The following is a 27,902-nucleotide window of genomic DNA, read 5'->3' on the forward strand; positions in this document are numbered from 1 at the left end:
AGCCTTAAGCTGCATTGCTGCTGCGGTCTGACGAGAGCAGGCACATTCAGCTTAGAATAGCCGTTGACAGCAGCTGTTCAATTTGAACCTTCTTTTACCATCTTTGACAGAGAAACTAACACAATTTTCAGGTTCAAAAAGGTCAACGGAACTTGGGATTCCCAGGCAGTCTCGCATGCTGGTACTTGCCAAGCCTTAAGCTGCATTGCTGCTGCGGTCTGACGAGAGCAGGCACATTCAGCTTAGAATGGCCGTTGACAGCAGCTGTTCAATTTGAACCTTCTTTTACTATCTCATAGAGAAACTAACACAATTTTCAGGTTCAAAAAGGTCAACGGAACTTTGGATTCCCAGCCAGTCTCCCATGCTGGTACTTGCCAAGCCTTAAGCTGCATTGCTGCTGCGATCTGATGAGAGCAGGCACATTCAGCTTAGAATGGCCGTTGACAGCAGCTGTTCAATTTGAACCTTCTTTTACTATCTCATAGAGAAACTAACACAATTTTCAGTTCAAAAAGGTCAACAGAACTTGGGATTCCCAGCCAGTCTCCCATGCTGGTACTTGCCAAGCCTTAAGCTGCATTGCTGCTGCGATCTGACGAGAGCAGGCACATTCAGCTTAGAATGGCCGTTGACAGCAGCTGTTCAATTTGAACCTTCTTTTACCATCTTTGACAGAGAAACTAACACAATTTTCAGGTTCAAAAAGGTCAACGGAACTTGGGATTCCCAGCCAGTCTCCCATGCTGGTACTTGCCAAGCCTTAAGCTGCATTGCTGCTGCGATCTGACGAGAGCAGGCACATTTAGCTTAGAATGGCCGTTGACAGCAGCTGTTCAATTTGAACCTTCTTTTACCATCTTTGACAGAGAAACTAATACAACTTTCAGGTTCAAAAAGGTCAACGGAACTTGGGATTCCCAGCCAGTCCCCCATGCTGGTACTTGCCAAGCCTTAAGCTGCATTGCTGCTGCGATCTGATGAGAGCATGCACATTCAGCTTAGAATGGCCATTGACAGCAGCTGTTCAATTTGAACCTTCTTTTACTATCTCATAGAGAAACTAACACAATTTTCAGGTTCAAAAAGGTCATTGGAACTTGGGATTCCCAGCCAGTCTCCCATTCTGGTACTTGCCAAGCCTTAAGCTGCATTACTGCTGCGATCTGACGAGAGCAGGCACATTCAGCTTAGAATGGCCGTTGACAGCAGCTGTTCAATTTGAACCTTCTTTTACCATCTTTGACAGAGAAACTAACACAATTTTCAGGATCAAAAAGGTCAACGGAACTTGGGATTCCCAGCCAGTCTCCCATGCTGGTACTTGCCAAGCCTTAAGCTGCATTGCTGCTGCGATCTGACGAGAGCTGGCACATTCAGCTTAGAATGGCCGTTGACAGCAGCTGTTCAATTTGAACCTTCTTTTACCATCTTTGACAGAGAAACTAATACAATTTTCAGGTTCAAAAAGGTCAACGGAACTTGGGATTCCCAGCCAGTCTCCCATGCTGGTACTTGCCAAGCCTTAAGCTGCATTGCTGCTGCGATCTGACGAGAGCAGGCACATTCAGCTTAGAATGGCCGTTGACAGCAGCTGTTCAATTTGAACCTTCTTTTACCATCTTTGACAGAGAAACTAATACAATTTTCAGGTTCAAAAAGGTCAACGGAACTTGGGATTCCCAGCCAGTCTCCCATGCTGGTACTTGCCAAGCCTTAAGCTGCATTGCTGCTGCGATCTGACGAGAGCAGGCACATTCAGCTTAGAATGGCCGTTGACAGCAGCTGTTCAATTTGAACCTTCTTTTACTATTTCATAGAGAAACTAACACAATTTTCAGGTTCAAAAAGGTCAACGGAACTTGGGATTCCCAGCCAGTCTCCCATGCTGGTACTTGCCAAGCCTTAAGCTGCATTGCTGCTGCGATCTGATGAGAGCAGGCACATTCAGTTTAGAATGGCCATTGACAGCAGCTGTTCAATTTGAACCTTCTTTTACTCTCTCATAGAGAAACTAACACAATTTTCAGGTTCAAAAAGGTCAACGGAACTGGGGATTCCCAGCCAGTCTCCCATTCTGGTACTTGCCAAGCCTTAAGCTGCATTGCTGCTGCGATCTGCCGAGAGCAGGCACATTCAGCTTAGAATGGCCGTTGACAGCAGCTGTTCAATTTGAACCTTCTTTTACTATCTCATAGAGAAACTAACACAATTTTCAGTTCAAAAAGGTCAACAGAACTTGGGATTCCCAGCCAGTCTCCCATGCTGGTACTTGCCAAGCCTTAAGCTGCATTGCTGCTGCGATCTGACGAGAGCAGGCACATTCAGCTTAGAATGGCCGTTGACAGCAGCTGTTCAATTTGAACCTTCTTTTACCATCTTTGACAGAGAAACTAACACAATTTTCAGGTTCAAAAAGGTCAACGGAACTTGGGATTCCCATCCAGTCTCCCATGCTGGTACTTGCCAAGCCTTAAGCTGCATTGCTGCTGCGATCTGACGAGAGCTGTCACATTCAGCTTAGAATGGCCGTTGACAGCAGCTGTTCAATTTGAACCTTCTTTTACCATCTTTGACAGAGAAACTAATACAATTTTAAGGTTCAAAAAGGTCAACGGAACTTGGGATTCCCAGCCAGTCTCCCATGCTGGTACTTGCCAAGCCTTAAGCTGCATTGCTGCTGCGGTCTGACGAGAGCAGGCACATTCAGCTTAGAATGGCCGTTGACAGCAGCTGTTCAATTTGAACCTTCTTTTACTATCTCATAGAGAAACTAACACAATTTTCAGGTTCAAAAAGGTCAACGTAACTTGGGATTCCCAGCCAGTCTCCCATGCTGGTACTTGTTAAGCCTTAAGCTGCATTTCTGCTGCGATCTGACGAGAGCAGGCACATTCAGCTTAGAATGGCCGTTGACAGCAGCTGTTCAATTTGAACCTTCTTTTACCATCTTTGACAGAGAAACTAACACAATTTTCAGGTTCAAAAAGGTCAACGGAACTTGGGATTCCCAGCCAGTCTCCCATGCTGGTACTTGCCAAGCCTTAAGCTGCATTGCTGCTGCGATCTGATGAGAGCAGGCACATTCAGCTTAGAATGGCCGTTGACAGCAGCTGTTCAATTTGAACCTTCTTTTACTATCTCATAGAGAAACTAACACAATTTTCAGGTTCAAAAAGGTCAACGGAACTTGGGATTCCCAGCCAGTCTCCCATTCTGGTACTTGCCAAGCCTTAAGCTGCATTGCTGCTGCGATCTGACGAGAGCAGGCACATTCAGCTTAGAATGGCCGTTGACAGCAGCTGTTCAATTTGAACCTTCTTTTACCATCTTTGACAGAGAAACTAACACAATTTTCAGGTTCAAAAAGGTCAACGGAACTTGGGATTCCCAGCCAGTCTCCCATGCTGGTACTTGCCAAGCCTTAAGCTGCATTGCTGCTGCGATCTGACGAGAGCAGGCACATTCAGCTTAGAATGGCCGTTGACAGCAGCTGTTCAATTTGAACCTTCTTTTACCATCTTTGACAGAGAAACTAACACAATTTTCAGGTTCAAAAAGGTCAACGGAACTTGGGATTCCCAGCCAGTCTCCCATGCTGGTACTTGCCAAGCCTTAAGCTGCATTGCTGCTGCGATCTGACGAGAGCTGGCACATTCAGCTTAGAATGGCCGTTGACAGCAGCTGTTCAATTTGAACCTTCTTTTACCATCTTTGACAGAGAAACTAACACAACTTTCAGGTTCAAAAAGGTCAACGGAACTTGGGATTCCCAGCCAGTCTCCCATGCTGGTACTTGCCAAGCCTTAAGCTGCATTGCTGCTGCGATCTGATGAGAGCATGCACATTCAGCTTAGAATGGCCATTGACAGCAGCTGTTCAATTTGAACCTTCTTTTACTATCTCATAGAGAAACTAACACAATTTTCAGGTTCAAAAAGGTCATTGGAACTTGGGATTCCCAGCCAGTCTCCCATTCTGGTACTTGCCAAGCCTTAAGCTGCATTACTGCTGCGATCTGACGAGAGCAGGCACATTCAGCTTAGAATGGCCGTTGACAGCAGCTGTTCAATTTGAACCTTCTTTTACCATCTTTGACAGAGAAACTAACACAATTTTCAGGATCAAAAAGGTCAACGGAACTTGGGATTCCCAGCCAGTCTCCCATGCTGGTACTTGCCAAGCCTTAAGCTGCATTTCTGCTGCGATCTGACGAGAGCAGGCACATTCAGCTTAGAATGGCCGTTGACAGCAGCTGTTCAATTTGAACCTTCTTTTACCATCTTTGACAGAGAAACTAACACAATTTTCAGGTTCAAAAAGGTCAACGGAACTTGGGATTCCCAGCCAGTCTCCCATGCTGGTACTTGCCAAGCCTTAAGCTGCATTGCTGCTGCGATCTGGCGAGAGCTGGAACATTCAGCTTAGAATGGCCGTTGACAGCAGCTGTTCAATTTGAACCTTCTTTTACCATCTTTGACAGAGAAACTAATACAATTTTCAGGTTCAAAAAGGTCAACGGAACTTGGGATTCCCAGCCAGTCTCCCATGCTGGTACTTGCCAAGCCTTAAGCTGCATTGCTGCTGCGATCTGACGAGAGCAGGCACATTCAGCTTAGAATGGCCGTTGACAGCAGCTGTTCAATTTGAACCTTCTTTTACTATTTCATAGAGAAACTAACACAATTTTCAGGTTCAAAAAGGTCAACGGAACTTGGGATTCCCAGCCAGTCTCCCATGCTGGTACTTGCCAAGCCTTAAGCTGCATTGCTGCTGCGATCTGATGAGAGCAGGCACATTCAGTTTAGAATGGCCATTGACAGCAGCTGTTCAATTTGAACCTTCTTTTACTCTCTCATAGAGAAACTAACACAATTTTCAGGTTCAAAAAGGTTAACGGAACTTGGGATTCCCAGCCAGTCTCCCATTCTGGTACTTGCCAAGCCTTAAGCTGCATTGCTGCTGCGATCTGCCGAGAGCAGGCACATTCAGCTTAGAATGGCCGTTGACAGCAGCTGTTCAATTTGAACCTTCTTTTACTATCTCATAGAGAAACTAACACAATTTTCAGTTCAAAAAGGTCAACAGAACTTGGGATTCCCAGCCAGTCTCCCATGCTGGTACTTGCCAAGCCTTAAGCTGCATTGCTGCTGCGATCTGACGAGAGCAGGCACATTCAGCTTAGAATGGCCGTTGACAGCAGCTGTTCAATTTGAACCTTCTTTTACCATCTTTGACAGAGAAACTAATACAATTTTCAGGTTCAAAAAGGTCAACGGAACTTGGGATTCCCAGCCAGTCTCCCATGCTGGTACTTGCCAAGCCTTAAGCTGCATTGCTGCTGCGATCTGACGAGAGCAGGCACATTCAGCTTAGAATGGCCGTTGACAGCAGCTGTTCAATTTGAACCTTCTTTTACTATTTCATAGAGAAACTAACACAATTTTCAGGTTCAAAAAGGTCAACGGAACTTGGGATTCCCAGCCAGTCTCCCATGCTGGTACTTGCCAAGCCTTAAGCTGCATTGCTGCTGCGATCTGATGAGAGCAGGCACATTCAGTTTAGAATGGCCATTGACAGCAGCTGTTCAATTTGAACCTTCTTTTACTCTCTCATAGAGAAACTAACACAATTTTCAGGTTCAAAAAGGTCAACGGAACTTGGGATTCCCAGCCAGTCTCCCATTCTGGTACTTGCCAAGCCTTAAGCTGCATTGCTGCTGCGATCTGCCGAGAGCAGGCACATTCAGCTTAGAATGGCCGTTGACAGCAGCTGTTCAATTTGAACCTTCTTTTACTATCTCATAGAGAAACTAACACAATTTTCAGTTCAAAAAGGTCAACAGAACTTGGGATTCCCAGCCAGTCTCCCATGCTGGTACTTGCCAAGCCTTAAGCTGCATTGCTGCTGCGATCTGACGAGAGCAGGCACATTCAGCTTAGAATGGCCGTTGACAGCAGCTGTTCAATTTGAACCTTCTTTTACCATCTTTGACAGAGAAACTAACACAATTTTCAGGTTCAAAAAGGTCAACGGAACTTGGGATTCCCAGCCAGTCTCCCATGCTGGTACTTGCCAAGCCTTAAGCTGCATTGCTGCTGCGATCTGACGAGAGCTGTCACATTCAGCTTAGAATGGCCGTTGACAGCAGCTGTTCAATTTGAACCTTCTTTTACCATCTTTGACAGAGAAACTAATACAATTTTAAGGTTCAAAAAGGTCAACGGAACTTGGGATTCCCAGCCAGTCTCCCATGCTGGTACTTGCCAAGCCTTAAGCTGCATTGCTGCTGCGATCTGACGAGAGCAGGCACATTCAGCTTAGAATGGCCGTTGACAGCAGCTGTTCAATTTGAACCTTCTTTTACCATCTTTGACAGAGAAACTAACACAATTTTTAGGTTCAAAAAGGTCAACGGAACTTGGGATTCCCAGCCAGTCTCCCATGCTGGTACTTGCCAAGCCTTAAGCTGCATTGCTGCTGCGATCTGACGAGAGCAGGCACATTCAGCTTAGAATGGCCGTTGACAGCAGCTGTTCAATTTGAACCTTCTTTTACTATCTCATAGAGAAACTAACACAATTTTCAGGTTCAAAAAGGTCAACGTAACTTGGGATTCCCAGCCAGTCTCCCATGCTGGTACTTGTTAAGCCTTAAGCTGCATTTCTGCTGCGATCTGACGAGAGCAGGCACATTCAGCTTAGAATGGCCGTTGACAGCAGCTGTTCAATTTGAACCTTCTTTTACCATCTTTGACAGAGAAACTAACACAATTTTCAGGTTCAAAAAGGTCAACGGAACTTGGGATTCCCAGCCAGTCTCCCATTCTGGTACTTGCCAAGCCTTAAGCTGCATTGCTGCTGCGATCTGACGAGAGCAGGCACATTCAGCTTAGAATGGCCGTTGACAGCAGCTGTTCAATTTGAACCTTCTTTTACCATCTTTGACAGAGAAACTAACACAATTTTCAGGTTCAAAAAGGTCAACGGAACTTGGGATTCCCAGCCAGTCTACCATGCTGGTACTTGCCAAGCCTTAAGCTGCATTGCTGCTGCGATCTGACGAGAGCTGGCACATTCAGCTTAGAATGGCCGTTGACAGCAGCTGTTCAATTTGAACCTTCTTTTACCATCTTTGACAGAGAAACTAACACAATTTTCAGGTTCAAAAAGGTCAACGGAACTTGGGATTCCCAGCCAGTCTCCCATGCTGGTACTTGCCAAGCCTTAAGCTGCATTGCTGCTGCGATCTGACGAGAGCTGTCACATTCAGCTTAGAATGGCCGTTGACAGCAGCTGTTCAATTTGAACCTTCTTTTACCATCTTTGACAGAGAAACTAATACAATTTTCAGGTTCAAAAAGGTCAACGGAACTTGGGATTCCCAGCCAGTCTCCCATGCTGGTACTTGCCAAGCCTTAAGCTGCATTGCTGCTGCGATCTGACGAGAGCTGTCACATTCAGCTTAGAATGGCCGTTGACAGCAGCTGTTCAATTTGAACCTTCTTTTACTATCTCATAGAGAAACTAACACAATTTTCAGGTTCAAAAAGGTCAACGGAACTTGGGATTCCCAGCCAGTCTCCCATTCTGGTACTTGCCAAGCCTTAAGCTGCATTGCTGCTGCGATCTGACGAGAGCAGGCACATTCAGCTTAGAATGGCCGTTGACAGCAGCTGTTCAATTTGAACCTTCTTTTACCATCTTTGACAGAGAAACTAACACAATTTTCAGGTTCAAAAAGGTCAACGGAACTTGGGATTCCCAGCCAGTCTACCATGCTGGTACTTGCCAAGCCTTAAGCTGCATTGCTGCTGCGATCTGACGAGAGCTGGCACATTCAGCTTAGAATGGCCGTTGACAGCAGCTGTTCAATTTGAACCTTCTTTTACCATCTTTGACAGAGAAACTAACACAATTTTCAGGTTCAAAAAGGTCAACGGAACTTGGGATTCCCAGCCAGTCTCCCATGCTGGTACTTGCCAAGCCTTAAGCTGCATTGCTGCTGCGATCTGACGAGAGCTGTCACATTCAGCTTAGAATGGCCGTTGACAGCAGCTGTTCAATTTGAACCTTCTTTTACCATCTTTGACAGAGAAACTAATACAATTTTCAGGTTCAAAAAGGTCAACGGAACTTGGGATTCCCAGCCAGTCTCCCATGCTGGTACTTGCCAAGCCTTAAGCTGCATTGCTGCTGCGATCTGACGAGAGCTGTCACATTCAGCTTAGAATGGCCGTTGACAGCAGCTGTTCAATTTGAACCTTCTTTTACCATCTTTGACAGAGAAACTAATACAATTTTAAGGTTCAAAAAGGTCAACGGAACTTGGGATTCCCAGCCAGTCTCCCATGCTGGTACTTGCCAAGCCTTAAGCTGCATTGCTGCTGCGATCTGACGAGAGCAGGCACATTCAGCTTAGAATGGCCGTTGACAGCAGCTGTTCAATTTGAACCTTCTTTTACCATCTTTGACAGAGAAACTAACACAATTTTCAGGTTCAAAAAGGTCAACGGAACTTGGGATTCCCAGCCAGTCTCCCATGCTGGTACTTGCCAAGCCTTAAGCTGCATTGCTGCTGCGATCTGACGAGAGCAGGCACATTCAGCTTAGAATGGCCGTTGACAGCAGCTGTTCAATTTGAACCTTCTTTTACTATCTCATAGAGAAACTAACACAATTTTCAGGTTCAAAAAGGTCAACGGAACTTGGGATTCCCAGCCAGTCTCCCATGCTGGTACTTGCCAAGCCTTAAGCTGCATTTCTGCTGCGATCTGACGAGAGCAGGCACATTCAGCTTAGAATGGCCGTTGACAGCAGCTGTTCAATTTGAACCTTCTTTTACCATCTTTGACAGAGAAACTAACACAATTTTCAGGTTCAAAAAGGTCAACGGAACTTGGGATTCCCAGCCAGTCTCCCATGCTGGTACTTGCCAAGCCTTAAGCTGCATTGCTGCTGCGATCTGATGAGAGCAGGCAAATTCAGCTTAGAATGGCCGTTGACAGCAGCTGTTCAATTTGAACCTTCTTTTACTATCTCATAGAGAAACTAACACAATTTTCAGGTTCAAAAAGGTCAACGGAACTTGGGATTCCCAGCCAGTCTCCCATTCTGGTACTTGCCAAGCCTTAAGCTGCATTGCTGCTGCGATCTGACGAGAGCAGGCACATTCAGCTTAGAATGGCCGTTGACAGCAGCTGCTCAATTTGAACCTTCTTTTACCATCTTTGACAGAGAAACTAACACAATTTTCAGGTTCAAAAAGGTCAACGGAACTTGGGATTCCCAGCCAGTCTACCATGCTGGTACTTGCCAAGCCTAAAGCTGCATTGCTGCTGCGATCTGACGAGAGCTGGCACATTCAGCTTAGAATGGCCGTTGACAGCAGCTGTTCAATTTGAACCTTCTTTTACCATCTTTGACAGAGAAACTAACACAATTTTCAGGTTCAAAAAGGTCAACGGAACTTGGGATTCCCAGCCAGTCTCCCATGCTGGTACTTGCCAAGCCTTAAGCTGCATTGCTGCTGCGATCTGACGAGAGCTGTCACATTCAGCTTAGAATTGCCGTTGACAGCAGCTGTTCAATTTGAACCTTCTTTTACCATCTTTGACAGAGAAACTAATACAATTTTAAGGTTCAAAAAGGTCAACGGAACTTGGGATTCCCAGACAGTCTCCCATGCTGGTACTTGCCAAGCCTTAAGCTGCATTGCTGCTGCAATCTGACGAGAGCAGGCACATTCAGCTTAGAATGGCCGTTGACAGCAGCTGTTCAATTTGAACCTTCTTTTACCATCTTTGACAGAGAAACTAACACAATTTTCAGGTTCAAAAAGGTCAACGGAACTTGGGATTCCCAGCCAGTCTCCCATGCTGGTACTTGCCAAGCCTTAAGCTGCATTGCTGCTGCGATCTGACGAGAGCTGGCACATTCAGCTTAGAATGGCCGTTGACAGCTGCTGTTCAATTTGAACCTTCTTTTACCATCTTTGACAGAGAAACTAACACAATTTTCAGGTTCAAAAAGGTCAACGGAACTTGGGATTCCAAGCCAGTCTCCCATGCTGGTACTTGCCAAGCCTTAAGCTGCATTGCTGCTGCGATCTGACGAGAGCTGTCACATTCAGCTTAGAATGGCCGTTGACAGCAGCTGTTCAATTTGAACCTTCTTTTACCATCTTTGACAGAGAAACTAATACAATTTTAAGGTTCAAAAAGGTCAACGGAACTTGGGATTCCCAGCCAGTCTCCCATGCTGGTACTTGCCAAGCCTTAAGCTGCATTGCTGCTGCGATCTGACGAGAGCAGGCACATTCAGCTTAGAATGGCCGTTGACAGCAGCTGTTCAATTTGAACCTTCTTTTACCATCTTTGACAGAGAAACTAACACAATTTTCAGGTTCAAAAAGGTCAACGGAACTTGGGATTCCCAGCCAGTCTCCCATGCTGGTACTTGCCAAGCCTTAAGCTGCATTGCTGCTGCGATCTGACGAGAGCTGTCACATTCAGCTTAGAATGGCCGTTGACAGCAGCTGTTCAATTTGAACCTTCTTTTACCATCTTTGACAGAGAAACTAATACAATTTTAAGGTTCAAAAAGGTCAACGGAACTTGGGATTCCCAGCCAGTCTCCCATGCTGGTACTTGCCAAGCCTTAAGCTGCATTGCTGCTGCGATCTGACGAGAGCAGGCACATTCAGCTTAGAATGGCCGTTGACAGCAGCTGTTCAATTTGAACCTTCTTTTACCATCTTTGACAGAGAAACTAACACAATTTTCAGGTTCAAAAAGGTCAACGGAACTTGGGATTCCCAGCCAGTCTCCCATGCTGGTACTTGCCAAGCCTTAAGCTGCATTGCTGCTGCGATCTGATGAGAGCAGGCACATTCAGCTTAGAATGGCCGTTGACAGCAGCTGTTCAATTTGAACCTTCTTTTACTATCTCATAGAGAAACTAACACAATTTTCAGGTTCAAAAAGGTCAACGGAACTTGGGATTCCCAGCCAGTCTCCCATTCTGGTACTTGCCAAGCCTTAAGCTGCATTGCTGCTGCGATCTGACGAGAGCAGGCACATTCAGCTTAGAATGGCCGTTGACAGCAGCTGTTCAATTTGAACCTTCTTTTACCATCTTTGACAGAGAAACTAACACAATTTTCAGGTTCAAAAAGGTCAACGGAACTTGGGATTCCCAGCCAGTCTACCATGCTGGTACTTGCCAAGCCTTAAGCTGCATTGCTGCTGCGATCTGACGAGAGCTGGCACATTCAGCTTAGAATGGCCGTTGACAGCAGCTGTTCAATTTGAACCTTCTTTTACCATCTTTGACAGAGAAACTAACACAATTTTCAGGTTCAAAAAGGTCAACGGAACTTGGGATTCCCAGCCAGTCTCCCATGCTGGTACTTGCCAAGCCTTAAGCTGCATTGCTGCTGCGATCTGACGAGAGCTGTCACATTCAGCTTAGAATGGCCGTTGACAGCAGCTGTTCAATTTGAACCTTCTTTTACCATCTTTGACAGAGAAACTAATACAATTTTCAGGTTCAAAAAGGTCAACGGAACTTGGGATTCCCAGCCAGTCTCCCATGCTGGTACTTGCCAAGCCTTAAGCTGCATTGCTGCTGCGATCTGACGAGAGCTGTCACATTCAGCTTAGAATGGCCGTTGACAGCAGCTGTTCAATTTGAACCTTCTTTTACCTTCTTTGACAGAGAAACTAATACAATTTTAAGGTTCAAAAAGGTCAACGGAACTTGGGATTCCCAGCCAGTCTCCCATGCTGGTACTTGCCAAGCCTTAAGCTGCATTGCTGCTGCGATCTGACGAGAGCAGGCACATTCAGCTTAGAATGGCCGTTGACAGCAGCTGTTCAATTTGAACCTTCTTTTACCATCTTTGACAGAGAAACTAACACAATTTTCAGGTTCAAAAAGGTCAACGGAACTTGGGATTCCCAGCCAGTCTCCCATGCTGGTACTTGCCAAGCCTTAAGCTGCATTGCTGCTGCGATCTGACGAGAGCAGGCACATTCAGCTTAGAATGGCCGTTGACAGCAGCTGTTCAATTTGAACCTTCTTTTACTATCTCATAGAGAAACTAACACAATTTTCAGGTTCAAAAAGGTCAACGGAACTTGGGATTCCCAGCCAGTCTCCCATGCTGGTACTTGCCAAGCCTTAAGCTGCATTTCTGCTGCGATCTGACGAGAGCAGGCACATTCAGCTTAGAATGGCCGTTGACAGCAGCTGTTCAATTTGAACCTTCTTTTACCATCTTTGACAGAGAAACTAACACAATTTTCAGGTTCAAAAAGGTCAACGGAACTTGGGATTCCCAGCCAGTCTCCCATGCTGGTACTTACCAAGCCTTAAGCTGCATTGCTGCTGCGATCTGATGAGAGCAGGCAAATTCAGCTTAGAATGGCCGTTGACAGCAGCTGTTCAATTTGAACCTTCTTTTACTATCTCATAGAGAAACTAACACAATTTTCAGGTTCAAAAAGGTCAACGGAACTTGGGATTCCCAGCCAGTCTCCCATTCTGGTACTTGCCAAGCCTTAAGCTGCATTGCTGCTGCGATCTGACGAGAGCAGGCACATTCAGCTTAGAATGGCCGTTGACAGCAGCTGCTCAATTTGAACCTTCTTTTACCATCTTTGACAGAGAAACTAACACAATTTTCAGGTTCAAAAAGGTCAACGGAACTTGGGATTCCCAGCCAGTCTACCATGCTGGTACTTGCCAAGCTTAAAGCTGCATTGCTGCTGCGATCTGACGAGAGCTGGCACATTCAGCTTAGAATGGCCGTTGACAGCAGCTGTTCAATTTGAACCTTCTTTTACCATCTTTGACAGAGAAACTAACACAATTTTCAGGTTCAAAAAGGTCAACGGAACTTGGGATTCCCAGCCAGTCTCCCATGCTGGTACTTGCCAAGCCTTAAGCTGCATTGCTGCTGCGATCTGACGAGAGCTGTCACATTCAGCTTAGAATTGCCGTTGACAGCAGCTGTTCAATTTGAACCTTCTTTTACCATCTTTGACAGAGAAACTAATACAATTTTAAGGTTCAAAAAGGTCAACGGAACTTGGGATTCCCAGACAGTCTCCCATGCTGGTACTTGCCAAGCCTTAAGCTGCATTGCTGCTGCAATCTGACGAGAGCAGGCACATTCAGCTTAGAATGGCCGTTGACAGCAGCTGTTCAATTTGAACCTTCTTTTACCATCTTTGACAGAGAAACTAACACAATTTTCAGGTTCAAAAAGGTCAACGGAACTTGGGATTCCCAGCCAGTCTCCCATGCTGGTACTTGCCAAGCCTTAAGCTGCATTGCTGCTGCGATCTGACGAGAGCTGTCACATTCAGCTTAGAATGGCCGTTGACAGCAGCTGTTCAATTTGAACCTTCTTTTACCATCTTTGACAGAGAAACTAATACAATTTTAAGGTTCAAAAAGGTCAACGGAACTTGGGATTCCCAGCCAGTCTCCCATGCTGGTACTTGCCAAGCCTTAAGCTGCATTGCTGCTGCGATCTGACGAGAGCAGGCACATTCAGCTTAGAATGGCCGATGACAGCAGCTGTTCAATTTGAACCTTCTTTTACCATCTTTGACAGAGAAACTAACACAATTTTCAGGTTCAAAAAGGTCAACGGAACTTGGGATTCCCAGCCAGTCTCCCATGCTGGTACTTGCCAAGCCTTAAGCTGCATTGCTGCTGCGATCTGACGAGAGCAGGCACATTCAGCTTAGAATGGCCGTTGACAGCAGCTGTTCAATTTGAACCTTCTTTTACCATCTTTGACAGAGAAACTAACACAATTTTCAGGTTCAAAAAGGTCAACGGAACTTGGGATTCCCAGCCAGTCTCCCATGCTGGTACTTGCCAAGCCTTAAGCTGCATTGCTGCTGCGATCTGACGAGAGCAGGCACATTCAGCTTAGAATGGCCGTTGACAGCAGCTGTTCAATTTGAACCTTCTTTTACTATCTCATAGAGAAACTAACACAATTTTCAGGTTCAAAAAGGTCAACGGAACTTGGGATTCCCAGCCAGTCTCCCATGCTGGTACTTGCCAAGCCTTAAGCTGCATTTCTGCTGCGATCTGACGAGAGCAGGCACATTCAGCTTAGAATGGCCGTTGACAGCAGCTGTTCAATTTGAACCTTCTTTTACCATCTTTGACAGAGAAACTAACACAATTTTCAGGTTCAAAAAGGTCAACGGAACTTGGGATTCCCAGCCAGTCTCCCATGCTGGTACTTGCCAAGCCTTAAGCTGCATTGCTGCTGCGATCTGATGAGAGCAGGCAAATTCAGCTTAGAATGGCCGTTGACAGCAGCTGTTCAATTTGAACCTTCTTTTACTATCTCATAGAGAAACTAACACAATTTTCAGGTTCAAAAAGGTCAACGGAACTTGGGATTCCCAGCCAGTCTCCCATTCTGGTACTTGCCAAGCCTTAAGCTGCATTGCTGCTGCGATCTGACGAGAGCAGGCACATTCAGCTTAGAATGGCCGTTGACAGCAGCTGTTCAATTTGAACCTTCTTTTACTATCTCATAGAGAAACTAACACAATTTTCAGGTTCAAAAAGGTCAACGGAACTTGGGATTCCCAGCCAGTCTCCCATTCTGGTACTTGCCAAGCCAAAAGCTGCATTGCTGCTGCGATCTGACGAGAGCTGGCACATTCAGCTTAGAATGGCCGTTGACAGCAGCTGTTCAATTTGAACCTTCTTTTACCATCTTTGACAGAGAAACTAACACAATTTTCAGGTTCAAAAAGGTCAACGGAACTTGGGATTCCCAGCCAGTCTCCCATGCTGGTACTTGCCAAGCCTTAAGCTGCATTGCTGCTGCGATCTGACGAGAGCTGTCACATTCAGCTTAGAATTGCCGTTGACAGCAGCTGTTCAATTTGAACCTTCTTTTACCATCTTTGACAGAGAAACTAATACAATTTTAAGGTTCAAAAAGGTCAACGGAACTTGGGATTCCCAGCCAGTCTCCCATGCTGGTACTTGCCAAGCCTTAAGCTGCATTGCTGCTGCAATCTGACGAGAGCAGGCACATTCAGCTTAGAATGGCCGTTGACAGCAGCTGTTCAATTTGAACCTTCTTTTACCATCTTTGACAGAGAAACTAACACAATTTTCAGGTTCAAAAAGGTCAACGGAACTTGGGATTCCCAGCCAGTCTCCCATGCTGGTACTTGCCAAGCCTTAAGCTGCATTGCTGCTGCGATCTGACGAGAGCTGGCACATTCAGCTTAGAATGGCCGTTGACAGCTGCTGTTCAATTTGAACCTTCTTTTACCATCTTTGACAGAGAAACTAACACAATTTTCAGGTTCAAAAAGGTCAACGGAACTTGGGATTCCAAGCCAGTCTCCCATGCTGGTACTTGCCAAGCCTTAAGCTGCATTGCTGCTGCGATCTGACGAGAGCTGTCACATTCAGCTTAGAATGGCCGTTGACAGCAGCTGTTCAATTTGAACCTTCTTTTACCATCTTTGACAGAGAAACTAATACAATTTTAAGGTTCAAAAAGGTCAACGGAACTTGGGATTCCCAGCCAGTCTCCCATGCTGGTACTTGCCAAGCCTTAAGCTGCATTGCTGCTGCGATCTGACGAGAGCAGGCACATTCAGCTTAGAATGGCCGTTGACAGCAGCTGTTCAATTTGAACCTTCTTTTACCATCTTTGACAGAGAAACTAACACAATTTTCAGGTTCAAAAAGGTCAACGGAACTTGGGATTCCCAGCCAGTCTCCCATGCTGGTACTTGCCAAGCCTTAAGCTGCATTGCTGCTGCGATCTGACGAGAGCTGTCACATTCAGCTTAGAATGGCCGTTGACAGCAGCTGTTCAATTTGAACCTTCTTTTACCATCTTTGACAGAGAAACTAATACAATTTTAAGGTTCAAAAAGGTCAACGGAACTTGGGATTCCCAGCCAGTCTCCCATGCTGGTACTTGCCAAGCCTTAAGCTGCATTGCTGCTGCAATCTGACGAGAGCAGGCACATTCAGCTTAGAATGGCCGTTGACAGCAGCTGTTCAATTTGAACCTTCTTTTACCATCTTTGACAGAGAAACTAACACAATTTTCAGGTTCAAAAAGGTCAACGGAACTTGGGATTCCCAGCCAGTCTCCCATGCTGGTACTTGCCAAGCCTTAAGCTGCATTGCTGCTGCGATCTGATGAGAGCAGGCACATTCAGCTTAGAATGGCCGTTGACAGCAGCTGTTCAATTTGAACCTTCTTTTACTATCTCATAGAGAAACTAACACAATTTTCAGGTTCAAAAAGGTCAACGGAACTTGGGATTCCCAGCCAGTCTCCCATTCTGGTACTTGCCAAGCCTTAAGCTGCATTGCTGCTGCGATCTGACGAGAGCAGGCACATTCAGCTTAGAATGGCCGTTGACAGCAGCTGTTCAATTTGAACCTTCTTTTACCATCTTTGACAGAGAAACTAACACAATTTTCAGGTTCAAAAAGGTCAACGGAACTTGGGATTCCCAGCCAGTCTACCATGCTGGTACTTGCCAAGCCTTAAGCTGCATTGCTGCTGCGATCTGACGAGAGCTGGCACATTCAGCTTAGAATGGCCGTTGACAGCAGCTGTTCAATTTGAACCTTCTTTTACCATCTTTGACAGAGAAACTAACACAATTTTCAGGTTCAAAAAGGTCAACGGAACTTGGGATTCCCAGCCAGTCTCCCATGCTGGTACTTGCCAAGCCTTAAGCTGCATTGCTGCTGCGATCTGACGAGAGCTGTCACATTCAGCTTAGAATGGCCGTTGACAGCAGCTGTTCAATTTGAACCTTCTTTTACCATCTTTGACAGAGAAACTAATACAATTTTCAGGTTCAAAAAGGTCAACGGAACTTGGGATTCCCAGCCAGTCTCCCATGCTGGTACTTGCCAAGCCTTAAGCTGCATTGCTGCTGCGATCTGACGAGAGCTGTCACATTCAGCTTAGAATGGCCGTTGACAGCAGCTGTTCAATTTGAACCTTCTTTTACCATCTTTGACAGAGAAACTAATACAATTTTAAGGTTCAAAAAGGTCAACGGAACTTGGGATTCCCAGCCAGTCTCCCATGCTGGTACTTGCCAAGCCTTAAGCTGCATTGCTGCTGCGATCTGACGAGAGCAGGCACATTCAGCTTAGAATGGCCGTTGACAGCAGCTGTTCAATTTGAACCTTCTTTTACCATCTTTGACAGAGAAACTAACACAATTTTCAGGTTCAAAAAGGTCAACGGAACTTGGGATTCCCAGCCAGTCTCCCATGCTGGTACTTGCCAAGCCTTAAGCTGCATTGCTGCTGCGATCTGACGAGAGCAGGCACATTCAGCTTAGAATGGCCGTTGACAGCAGCTGTTCAATTTGAACCTTCTTTTACTATCTCATAGAGAAACTAACACAATTTTCAGGTTCAAAAAGGTCAACGGAACTTGGGATTCCCAGCCAGTCTCCCATGCTGGTACTTGCCAAGCCTTAAGCTGCATTTCTGCTGCGATCTGACGAGAGCAGGCACATTCAGCTTAGAATGGCCGTTGACAGCAGCTGTTCAATTTGAACCTTCTTTTACCATCTTTGACAGAGAAACTAACACAATTTTCAGGTTCAAAAAGGTCAACGGAACTTGGGATTCCCAGCCAGTCTCCCATGCTGGTACTTGCCAAGCCTTAAGCTGCATTGCTGCTGCGATCTGATGAGAGCAGGCAAATTCAGCTTAGAATGGCCGTTGACAGCAGCTGTTCAATTTGAACCTTCTTTTACTATCTCATAGAGAAACTAACACAATTTTCAGGTTCAAAAAGGTCAACGGAACTTGGGATTCCCAGCCAGTCTCCCATTCTGGTACTTGCCAAGCCTTAAGCTGCATTGCTGCTGCGATCTGACGAGAGCAGGCACATTCAGCTTAGAATGGCCGTTGACGGAAGCTGCTCAATTTGAACCTTCTTTTACCATCTTTGACAGAGAAACTAACACAATTTTCAGGTTCAAAAAGGTCAACGGAACTTGGGATTCCCAGCCAGTCTACCATGCTGGTACTTGCCAAGCCTAAAGCTGCATTGCTGCTGCAATCTGACGAGAGCTGGCACATTCAGCTTAGAATGGCCGTTGACAGCAGCTGTTCAATTTGAACCTTCTTTTACCATCTTTGACAGAGAAACTAACACAATTTTCAGGTTCAAAAAGGTCAACGGAACTTGGGATTCCCAGCCAGTCTCCCATGCTGGTACTTGCCAAGCCTTAAGCTGCATTGCTGCTGCGATCTGACGAGAGCTGTCACATTCAGCTTAGAATTGCCGTTGACAGCAGCTGTTCAATTTGAACCTTCTTTTACCATCTTTGACAGAGAAACTAATACAATTTTAAGGTTCAAAAAGGTCAACGGAACTTGGGATTCCCAGCCAGTCTCCCATGCTGGTACTTGCCAAGCCTTAAGCTGCATTGCTGCTGCAATCTGACGAGAGCAGGCACATTCAGCTTAGAATGGCCGTTGACAGCAGCTGTTCAATTTGAACCTTCTTTTACCATCTTTGACAGAGAAACTAACACAATTTTCAGGTTCAAAAAGGTCAACGGAACTTGGGATTCCCAGCCAGTCTCCCATGCTGGTACTTGCCAAGCCTTAAGCTGCATTGCTGCTGCGATCTGACGAGAGCTGGCACATTCAGCTTAGAATGGCCGTTGACAGCTGCTGTTCAATTTGAACCTTCTTTTACCATCTTTGACAGAGAAACTAACACAATTTTCAGGTTCAAAAAGGTCAACGGAACTTGGGATTCCAAGCCAGTCTCCCATTCTGGTACTTGCCAAGCCTTAAGCTGCATTGCTGCTGCGATCTGACGAGAGCTGTCACATTCAGCTTAGAATGGCCGTTGACAGCAGCTGTTCAATTTGAACCTTCTTTTACCATCTTTGACAGAGAAACTAATACAATTTTAAGGTTCAAAAAGGTCAACGGAACTTGGGATTCCCAGCCAGTCTCCCATGCTGGTACTTGCCAAGCCTTAAGCTGCATTGCTGCTGCGATCTGACGAGAGCAGGCACATTCAGCTTAGAATGGCCGTTGACAGCAGCTGTTCAATTTGAACCTTCTTTTACCATCTTTGACAGAGAAACTAACACAATTTTCAGGTTCAAAAAGGTCAACGGAACTTGGGATTCCCAGCCAGTCTCCCATGCTGGTACTTGCCAAGCCTTAAGCTGCATTGCTGCTGCGATCTGACGAGAGCAGGCACATTCAGCTTAGAATGGCCGTTGACAGCAGCTGTTCAATTTGAACCTTCTTTTACTATCTCATAGAGAAACTAACACAATTTTCAGGTTCAAAAAGGTCAACGGAACTTGGGATTCCCAGCCAGTCTCCCATGCTGGTACTTGCCAAGCCTTAAGCTGCATTTCTGCTGCGATCTGACGAGAGCAGGCACATTCAGCTTAGAATGGCCGTTGACAGCAGCTGTTCAATTTGAACCTTCTTTTACCATCTTTGACAGAGAAACTAACACAATTTTCAGGTTCAAAAAGGTCAACGGAACTTGGGATTCCCAGCCAGTCTCCCATGCTGGTACTTGCCAAGCCTTAAGCTGCATTGCTGCTGCGATCTGATGAGAGCAGGCAAATTCAGCTTAGAATGGCCGTTGACAGCAGCTGTTCAATTTGAACCTTCTTTTACTATCTCATAGAGAAACTAACACAATTTTCAGGTTCAAAAAGGTCAACGGAACTTGGGATTCCCAGCCAGTCTCCCATTCTGGTACTTGCCAAGCCTTAAGCTGCATTGCTGCTGCGATCTGACGAGAGCAGGCACATTCAGCTTAGAATGGCCGTTGACAGCAGCTGCTCAATTTGAACCTTCTTTTACCATCTTTGACAGAGAAACTAACACAATTTTCAGGTTCAAAAAGGTCAACGGAACTTGGGATTCCCAGCCAGTCTACCATGCTGGTACTTGCCAAGCCTAAAGCTGCATTGCTGCTGCGATCTGACGAGAGCTGGCACATTCAGCTTAGAATGGCCGTTGACAGCAGCTGTTCAATTTGAACCTTCTTTTACCATCTTTGACAGAGAAACTAACACAATTTTCAGGTTCAAAAAGGTCAACGGAACTTGGGATTCCCAGCCAGTCTCCCATGCTGGTACTTGCCAAGCCTTAAGCTGCATTGCTGCTGCGATCTGACGAGAGCTGTCACATTCAGCTTAGAATTGCCGTTGACAGCAGCTGTTCAATTTGAACCTTCTTTTACCATCTTTGACAGAGAAACTAATACAATTTTAAGGTTCAAAAAGGTCAACGGAACTTGGGATTCCCAGCCAGTCTCCCATGCTGGTACTTGCCAAGCCTTAAGCTGCATTGCTGCTGCAATCTGACGAGAGCAGGCACATTCAGCTTAGAATGGCCGTTGACAGCAGCTGTTCAATTTGAACCTTCTTTTACCATCTTTGACAGAGAAACTAACACAATTTTCAGGTTCAAAAAGGTCAACGGAACTTGGGATTCCCAGCCAGTCTCCCATGCTGGTACTTGCCAAGCCTTAAGCTGCATTGCTGCTGCGATCTGACGAGAGCTGGCACATTCAGCTTAGAATGGCCGTTGACAGCTGCTGTTCAATTTGAACCTTCTTTTACTATCTCATAGAGAAACTAACACAATTTTCAGGTTCAAAAAGGTCAACGGAACTTGGGATTCCCAGCCAGTCTCCCATGCTGGTACTTGCCAAGCCTTAAGCTGCATTGCTGCTGCGATCTGACGAGAGCAGGCACATTCAGCTTAGAATGGCCGTTGACAGCAGCTGTTCAATTTGAACCTTCTTTTACCATCTTTGACAGGGAAACTAACACAATTTTCAGGTTCAAAAAGGTCAACGGAACTTGGGATTCCCAGCCAGTCTCCCATGCTGGTACTTGCCAAGCCTTAAGCTGCATTGCTGCTGCGATCTGACGAGAGCAGGCACATTCAGCTTAGAATGGCCGTTGACAGCAGCTGTTCAATTTGAACCTTCTTTTACCATCTTTGACAGAGAAACTAACACAATTTTCAGGTTCAAAAAGGTCAACGGAACTTGGGATTCCCAGCCAGTCTCCCATGCTGGTACTTGCCAAGCCTTAAGCTGCATTGCTGCTGCGATCTGACGAGAGCTGGCACATTCAGCTTAGAATGGCCGTTGACAGCAGCTGTTCAATTTGAACCTTCTTTTACCATCTTTGACAGGGAAACTAACACAATTTTCAGGTTCAAAAAGGTCAACGGAACTTGGGATTTCCAGCCAGTCTCCCATGCTGGTACTTGCCAAGCCTTAAGCTGCATTGCTGCTCCGATCTGACGAGAGCAGGCACATTCAGCTTAGAATGGCCGTTGACAGCAGCTGTTCAATTTGAACCTTCTTTTAACATCTTTGACAGAGAAACTAACACAATTTTCAGGTTCAAAAAGGTCAACGGAACTTGGGATTCCCAGCCAGTCTCCCATGCTGGTACTTGCCAAGCCTTAAGCTGCATTGCTGCTGCGATCTGACGAGAGCAGGCACATTCAGCTTAGAATGGCCGTTGACAGCAGCTGTTCAATTTGAACCTTCTTTTACTATCTCATAGAGAAACTAACACAATTTTCAGGTTCAAAAAGGTCAACGGAACTTGGGATTCCCAGCCAGTCTCCCATGCTGGTACTTGCCAAGCCTTAAGCTGCATTGCTGCTGCGATCTGACGAGAGCAGGCACATTCAGCTTAGAATGGCCGTTGACAGCAGCTGTTCAATTTGAACCTTCTTTTACTATTTTTATAGAGAAACTAACACAATTTTCAGGTTCAAAAAGGTCAACGGAACTTGGGATTCCCAGCCAGTCTCCCATGCTGGTACTTGCCAAGCCTTAAGCTGCATTGCTGCTGCGATCTGACGAGAGCAGGCACATTCAGCTTAGAATGGCCGTTGACAGCAGCTGTTAAATTTGAACCTTCTTTTACCATCTTTGACAGGGAAACTAACACAATTTTCAGGTTCAAAAAGGTCAACAGAACTTGGGATTCCCAGCCAGTCTCCCATGCTGGTACTTGCCAAGCCTTAAGCTGCATTGCTGCTGCGATCTGACGAGAGCAGGCACATTCAGCTTAGAATGGCCGTTGACAGCAGCTGTTCAATGTGAACCTTCTTTTACTATCTCATAGAGAAACTAACACAATTTTCAGGTTCAAAAAGGTTAACGGAACTTGGGATTCCCAGCCAGTCTCCCATGCTGGTACTTGCCAAGCCTTAAGCTGCATTGCTGCTGCAATCTGACGAGAGCAGGCACATTCAGCTTAGAATGGCAGTTGACAGCAGCTGTTCAATTTCAACCTTCTTTTACCATCTTTGACAGAGAAACTAATACAATTTTCAGGTTCAAAAAGGTCAACGGAACTTGGGATTCCCAGCCAGTCTCCCATGCTGGTACTTGCCAAGCCTTAAGCTGAATTGCTGCTGCGATCTGACGAGAGCAGGCACATTCAGCTTAGAATGGCCGTTGACAGCAGCTGTTCAATTTGAACCTTCTTTTACTATCTCATAGAGAAACTAACACAATTTTCAGGTTCAAAAAGGTCAACGGAACTTGGGATTCCCAGCCAGTCTCCCATGCTGGTACTTGCCAAGCCTTTAGCTGCATTGCTGCTGCGATCTGACGAGAGCAGGCACATTCAGCTTAGAACGGCCGTTGACAGCAGCTGTTCAATTTGAACCTTCTTTTACCATCTTTGACAGAGAAACTAACACAATTTTCAGGTTCAAAAAGGTCAACGGAACTTGGGATTCCCAGCCAGTCTCCCATGCTGGTACTTGCCAAGCCTTAAGCTGCATTGCTGCTGTGATCTGACGAGAGCAGGCACATTCAGCTTAGAATGGCCATTGACAGCAGCTGTTCAATTTGAACCTTCTTTTACCATCTTTGACAGAGAAACTAATACAATTTTCAGGTTCAAAAAGGTCAACGGAACTTGGGATTCCCAGCCAGTCTCCCATGCTGGTACTTGCCAAGCCTTAAGCTGCATTGCTGCTGCGATCTGACGAGAGCAGGCACATTCAGCTTAGAATGGCCGTTGACAGCAGCTGTTCAATTTGAACCTTCTTTTACTATCTCATAGAGAAACTAACACAATTTTCAGGTTCAAAAAGGTCAACGGAACTTGGGATTCCCAGCCAGTCTCCCATGCTGGTACTTGCCAAGCCTTAAGCTGCATTGCTGCTGCGATCTGACGAGAGCAGGCACATTCAGCTTAGAATGGCCGTTGACAGCAGCTGTTCAATTTGAACCTTCTTTTACTATCTCATAGAGAAACTAACACAATTTTCAGGTTCAAAAAGGTCAACGGAACTTGGGATTCCCAGCCAGTCTCCCATGCTGGTACTTGCCAAGCCTTAAGCTGCATTGCTGCTGCGATCTGACGAGAGCAGGCACATTCAGCTTAGAATGGCCGTTGACAGCAGCTGTTCAATTTGAACCTTCTTTTACTATCTCATAGAGAAACTAACACAATTTTCAGGTTCAAAAAGGTCAACGGAACTTGGGATTCCCAGCCAGTCTCCCATGCTGGTACTTGCCAAGCCTTAAGCTGCATTTCTGCTGCGATCTGACGAGAGCAGGCACATTCAGCTTAGAATGGCCGTTGACAGCAGCTGTTCAATTTGAACCTTCTTTTACTATCTCATAGAGAAACTAACACAATTTTCAGGTTCAAAAAGGTCAACGGAACTTGGGATTCCCAGCCAGTCTCCCATGCTGGTACTTGCCAAGCCTTAAGCTGCATTGCTGCTGCGATCTGACGAGAGCAGGCACATTCAGCTTAGAATGGCCGTTGACAGCAGCTGTTCAATTTGAACCTTCTTTTACTATCTCATAGAGAAACTAACACAATTTTCAGGTTCAAAAAGGTCAACGGAACTTGGGATTCCCAGCCAGTCTCCCATGCTGGTACTTGCCAAGCCTTAAGCTGCATTGCTGCTGCGATCTGACGAGAGCAGGCACATTCAGCTTAGAATGGCCGTTGACAGCAGCTGTTCAATTTGAACCTTCTTTTACTATTTTTATAGAGAAACTAACACAATTTTCAGGTTCAAAAAGGTCAACAGAACTTGGGATTCCCAGCCAGTCTCCCATGCTGGTACTTGCCAAGCCTTAAGCTGCATTGCTGCTGCGATCTGACAAGAGCAGGCACATTCAGCTTAGAATGGCCGTTGACAGCAGCTGTTAAATTTGAACCTTCTTTTACCATCTTTGACAGGGAAACTAACACAATTTTCAGGTTCAAAAAGGTCAACAGAACTTGGGATTCCCAGCCAGTCTCCCATGCTGGTACTTGCCAAGCCTTAAGCTGCATTGCTGCTGCGATCTGACGAGAGCAGGCACATTCAGCTTAGAATGGCCGTTGACAGCAGCTGTTCAATGTGAACCTTCTTTTACTATCTCATAGAGAAACTAACACAATTTTCAGGTTCAAAAAGGTCAACGGAACTTGGGATTCCCAGCCAGTCTCCCATGCTGGTACTTGCCAAGCCTTAAGCTGCATTGCTGCTGCAATCTGACGAGAGCAGGCACATTCAGCTTAGAATGGCAGTTGACAGCAGCTGTTCAATTTCAACCTTCTTTTACCATCTTTGACAGAGAAACTAATACAATTTTCAGGTTCAAAAAGGTCAACGGAACTTGGGATTCCCAGCCAGTCTCCCATGCTGGTACTTGCCAAGCCTTAAGCTGAATTGCTGCTGCGATCTGACGAGAGCAGGCACATTCAGCTTAGAATGGCAGTTGACAGCAGCTGTTCAATTTGAACCTTCTTTTACTATCTCATAGAGAAACTAACACAATTTTCAGGTTCAAAAAGGTCAACGGAACTTGGGATTCCCAGCCAGTCTCCCATGCTGGTACTTGCCAAGCCTTTAGCTGCATTGCTGCTGCGATCTGACGAGAGCAGGCACATTCAGCTTAGAATGGCCGTTGACAGCAGCTGTTCAATTTGAACCTTCTTTTACCATCTTTGACAGAGAAACTAACACAATTTTCAGGTTCAAAAAGGTCAACGGAACTTGGGATTCCCAGCCAGTCTCCCATGCTGGTACTTGCCAAGCCTTAAGCTGCATTGCTGCTGTGATCTGACGAGAGCAGGCACATTCAGCTTAGAATGGCCATTGACAGCAGCTGTTCAATTTGAACCTTCTTTTACCATCTTTGACAGAGAAACTAATACAATTTTCAGGTTCAAAAAGGTCAACGGAACTTGGGATTCCCAGCCAGTCTCCCATGCTGGTACTTGCCAAGCCTTAAGCTGCATTGCTGCTGCGATCTGACAAGAGCAGGCACATTCAGCTTAGAATGGCCGTTGACAGCAGCTGTTCAATTTGAACCTTCTTTTACTATCTCATAGAGAAACTAACACAATTTTCAGGTTCAAAAAGGTCAACGGAACTTGGGATTCCCAGCCAGTCTCCCATGCTGGTACTTGCCAAGCCTTAAGCTGCATTGCTGCTGCGATCTGACGAGAGCAGGCACATTCAGCTTAGAATGGCCGTTGACAGCAGCTGTTCAATTTGAACCTTCTTTTACTATCTCATAGAGAAACTAACACAATTTTCAGGTTCAAAAAGGTCAACGGAACTTGGGATTCCCAGCCAGTCTCCCATGCTGGTACTTGCCAAGCCTTAAGCTGCATTGCTGCTGCGATCTGACGAGAGCAGGCACATTCAGCTTAGAATGGCCGTTGACAGCAGCTGTTCAATTTGAACCTTCTTTTACTATCTCATAGAGAAACTAACACAATTTTCAGGTTCAAAAAGGTCAACGGAACTTGGGATTCCCAGCCAGTCTCCCATGCTGGTACTTGCCAAGCCTTAAGCTGCATTTCTGCTGCGATCTGACGAGAGCAGGCACATTCAGCATAGAATGGCCGTTGACAGCAGCTGTTCAATTTGAACCTTCTTTTACTATCTCATAGAGAAACTAACACAATTTTCAGGTTCAAAAAGGTCAACGGAACTTGGGATTCCCAGCCAGTCTCCCATGCTGGTACTTGCCAAGCCTTAAGCTGCATTGCTGCTGCGATCTGACGAGAGCAGGCACATTCAGCTTAGAATGGCCGTTGACAGCAGCTGTTCAATTTGAACCTTCTTTTACTATCTCATAGAGAAACTAACACAATTTTCAGGTTCAAAAAGGTCAACGGAACTTGGGATTCCCAGCCAGTCTCCCATGCTGGTACTTGCCAAGCCTTAAGCTGCATTGCTGCTGCGATCTGACGAGAGCAGGCACATTCAGCTTAGAATGGCCGTTGACAGCAGCTGTTCAATGTGAACCTTCTTTTACTATCTCATAGAGAAACTAACACAATTTTCAAGTTCAAAAAGGTCAACCGAACTTGGGATTCCCAGCCAGTCTCCCATGCTGGTACTTGCCAAGCCTTAAGCTGCATTGCTGCTGCAATCTGACGAGAGCAGGCACATTCAGCTTAGAATGGCAGTTGACAGCAGCTGTTCAATTTCAACCTTCTTTTACCATCTTTGACAGAGAAACTAATACAATTTTCAGGTTCAAAAAGGTCAACGGAACTTGGGATTCCCAGCCAGTCTCCCATGCTGGTACTTGCCAAGCCTTAAGCTGAATTGCTGCTGCGATCTGACGAGAGCAGGCACATTCAGCTTAGAATGGCCGTTGACAGCAGCTGTTCAATTTGAACCTTCTTTTACTATCTCATAGAGAAACTAACACAATTTTCAGGTTCAAAAAGGTCAACGGAACTTGGGATTCCCAGCCAGTCTCCCATGCTGGTACTTGCCAAGCCTTTAGCTGCATTGCTGCTGCGATCTGACGAGAGCAGGCACATTCAGCTTAGAATGGCCGTTGACAGCAGCTGTTCAATTTGAACCTTCTTTTACCATCTTTGACAGAGAAACTAACACAATTTTCAGGTTCAAAAAGGTCAACGGAACTTGGGATTCCCAGCCAGTCTCCCATGCTGGTACTTGCCAAGCCTTAAGCTGCATTGCTGCTGTGATCTGACGAGAGCAGGCACATTCAGCTTAGAATGGCCATTGACAGCAGCTGTTCAATTTGAACCTTCTTTTACCATCTTTGACAGAGAAACTAATACAATTTTCAGGTTCAAAAAGGTCAACGGAACTTGGGATTCCCAGCCAGTCTCCCATGCTGGTACTTGCCAAGCCTTAAGCTGCATTGCTGCTGCGATCTGACGAGAGCAGGCACATTCAGCTTAGAATGGCCGTTGACAGCAGCTGTTCAATTTGAACCTTCTTTTACTATCTCATAGAGAAACTAACACAATTTTCAGGTTCAAAAAGGTCAACGGAACTTGGGATTCCCAGCCAGTCTCCCATGCTGGTACTTGCCAAGCCTTAAGCTGCATTGCTGCTGCGATCTGACGAGAGCAGGCACATTCAGCTTAGAATGGCCGTTGACAGCAGCTGTTCAATTTGAACCTTCTTTTACTATCTCATAGAGAAACTAACACAATTTTCAGGTTCAAAAAGGTCAACGGAACTTGGGATTCCCAGCCAGTCTCCCATGCTGGTACTTGCCAAGCCTTAAGCTGCATTGCTGCTGCGATCTGACGAGAGCAGGCACATTCAGCTTAGAATGGCCGTTGACAGCAGCTGTTCAATTTGAACCTTCTTTTACTATCTCATAGAGAAACTAACACAATTTTCAGGTTCAAAAAGGTCAACGGAACTTGGGATTCCCAGCCAGTCTCCCATGCTGGTACTTGCCAAGCCTTAAGCTGCATTTCTGCTGCGATCTGACGAGAGCAGGCACATTCAGCATAGAATGGCCGTTGACAGCAGCTGTTCAATTTGAACCTTCTTTTACTATCTCATAGAGAAACTAACACAATT

General features: G+C 45.7%; 22 pseudogenes; all 22 read right to left on the bottom strand.

Annotated features, from left to right (window-relative positions):
* Positions 1-2,990: 2,990 nt before the first annotated feature.
* LOC140113372 (5S ribosomal RNA) lies at positions 2,991-3,108 on the bottom strand (annotated as a pseudogene).
* A 7,687-nt stretch (positions 3,109-10,795) lies between these two features.
* LOC140113374 (5S ribosomal RNA) lies at positions 10,796-10,913 on the bottom strand (annotated as a pseudogene).
* A 5,218-nt stretch (positions 10,914-16,131) lies between these two features.
* LOC140113375 (5S ribosomal RNA) lies at positions 16,132-16,249 on the bottom strand (annotated as a pseudogene).
* A 7,873-nt stretch (positions 16,250-24,122) lies between these two features.
* On the bottom strand, positions 24,123-24,241 carry LOC140108028 (5S ribosomal RNA; annotated as a pseudogene).
* A 72-nt stretch (positions 24,242-24,313) lies between these two features.
* Positions 24,314-24,432, bottom strand: LOC140096430 (5S ribosomal RNA; annotated as a pseudogene).
* Positions 24,433-24,502: 70 nt separating this feature from the next.
* On the bottom strand, positions 24,503-24,621 carry LOC140113219 (5S ribosomal RNA; annotated as a pseudogene).
* A 72-nt stretch (positions 24,622-24,693) lies between these two features.
* On the bottom strand, positions 24,694-24,812 carry LOC140113143 (5S ribosomal RNA; annotated as a pseudogene).
* A 70-nt stretch (positions 24,813-24,882) lies between these two features.
* On the bottom strand, positions 24,883-25,001 carry LOC140098026 (5S ribosomal RNA; annotated as a pseudogene).
* A 72-nt stretch (positions 25,002-25,073) lies between these two features.
* Positions 25,074-25,192, bottom strand: LOC140109821 (5S ribosomal RNA; annotated as a pseudogene).
* Positions 25,193-25,264: 72 nt separating this feature from the next.
* On the bottom strand, positions 25,265-25,383 carry LOC140106252 (5S ribosomal RNA; annotated as a pseudogene).
* A 70-nt stretch (positions 25,384-25,453) lies between these two features.
* Positions 25,454-25,572, bottom strand: LOC140089608 (5S ribosomal RNA; annotated as a pseudogene).
* A 70-nt stretch (positions 25,573-25,642) lies between these two features.
* LOC140089630 (5S ribosomal RNA) lies at positions 25,643-25,761 on the bottom strand (annotated as a pseudogene).
* Positions 25,762-25,831: 70 nt separating this feature from the next.
* On the bottom strand, positions 25,832-25,950 carry LOC140109583 (5S ribosomal RNA; annotated as a pseudogene).
* A 70-nt stretch (positions 25,951-26,020) lies between these two features.
* Positions 26,021-26,139, bottom strand: LOC140089641 (5S ribosomal RNA; annotated as a pseudogene).
* Positions 26,140-26,209: 70 nt separating this feature from the next.
* On the bottom strand, positions 26,210-26,328 carry LOC140089652 (5S ribosomal RNA; annotated as a pseudogene).
* A 261-nt stretch (positions 26,329-26,589) lies between these two features.
* LOC140103820 (5S ribosomal RNA) lies at positions 26,590-26,708 on the bottom strand (annotated as a pseudogene).
* Positions 26,709-26,778: 70 nt separating this feature from the next.
* Positions 26,779-26,897, bottom strand: LOC140098037 (5S ribosomal RNA; annotated as a pseudogene).
* A 72-nt stretch (positions 26,898-26,969) lies between these two features.
* Positions 26,970-27,088, bottom strand: LOC140109833 (5S ribosomal RNA; annotated as a pseudogene).
* Positions 27,089-27,160: 72 nt separating this feature from the next.
* LOC140089663 (5S ribosomal RNA) lies at positions 27,161-27,279 on the bottom strand (annotated as a pseudogene).
* Positions 27,280-27,349: 70 nt separating this feature from the next.
* Positions 27,350-27,468, bottom strand: LOC140089674 (5S ribosomal RNA; annotated as a pseudogene).
* A 70-nt stretch (positions 27,469-27,538) lies between these two features.
* On the bottom strand, positions 27,539-27,657 carry LOC140089685 (5S ribosomal RNA; annotated as a pseudogene).
* A 70-nt stretch (positions 27,658-27,727) lies between these two features.
* On the bottom strand, positions 27,728-27,846 carry LOC140109590 (5S ribosomal RNA; annotated as a pseudogene).
* Between the last annotated feature and the right edge of the window lie 56 nt (positions 27,847-27,902).

The sequence above is a fragment of the Engystomops pustulosus genome, chromosome 1, assembly GCF_040894005.1.
Source record: "Engystomops pustulosus chromosome 1, aEngPut4.maternal, whole genome shotgun sequence".
Classification (NCBI taxonomy): Eukaryota; Metazoa; Chordata; class Amphibia; order Anura; family Leptodactylidae; genus Engystomops; species Engystomops pustulosus.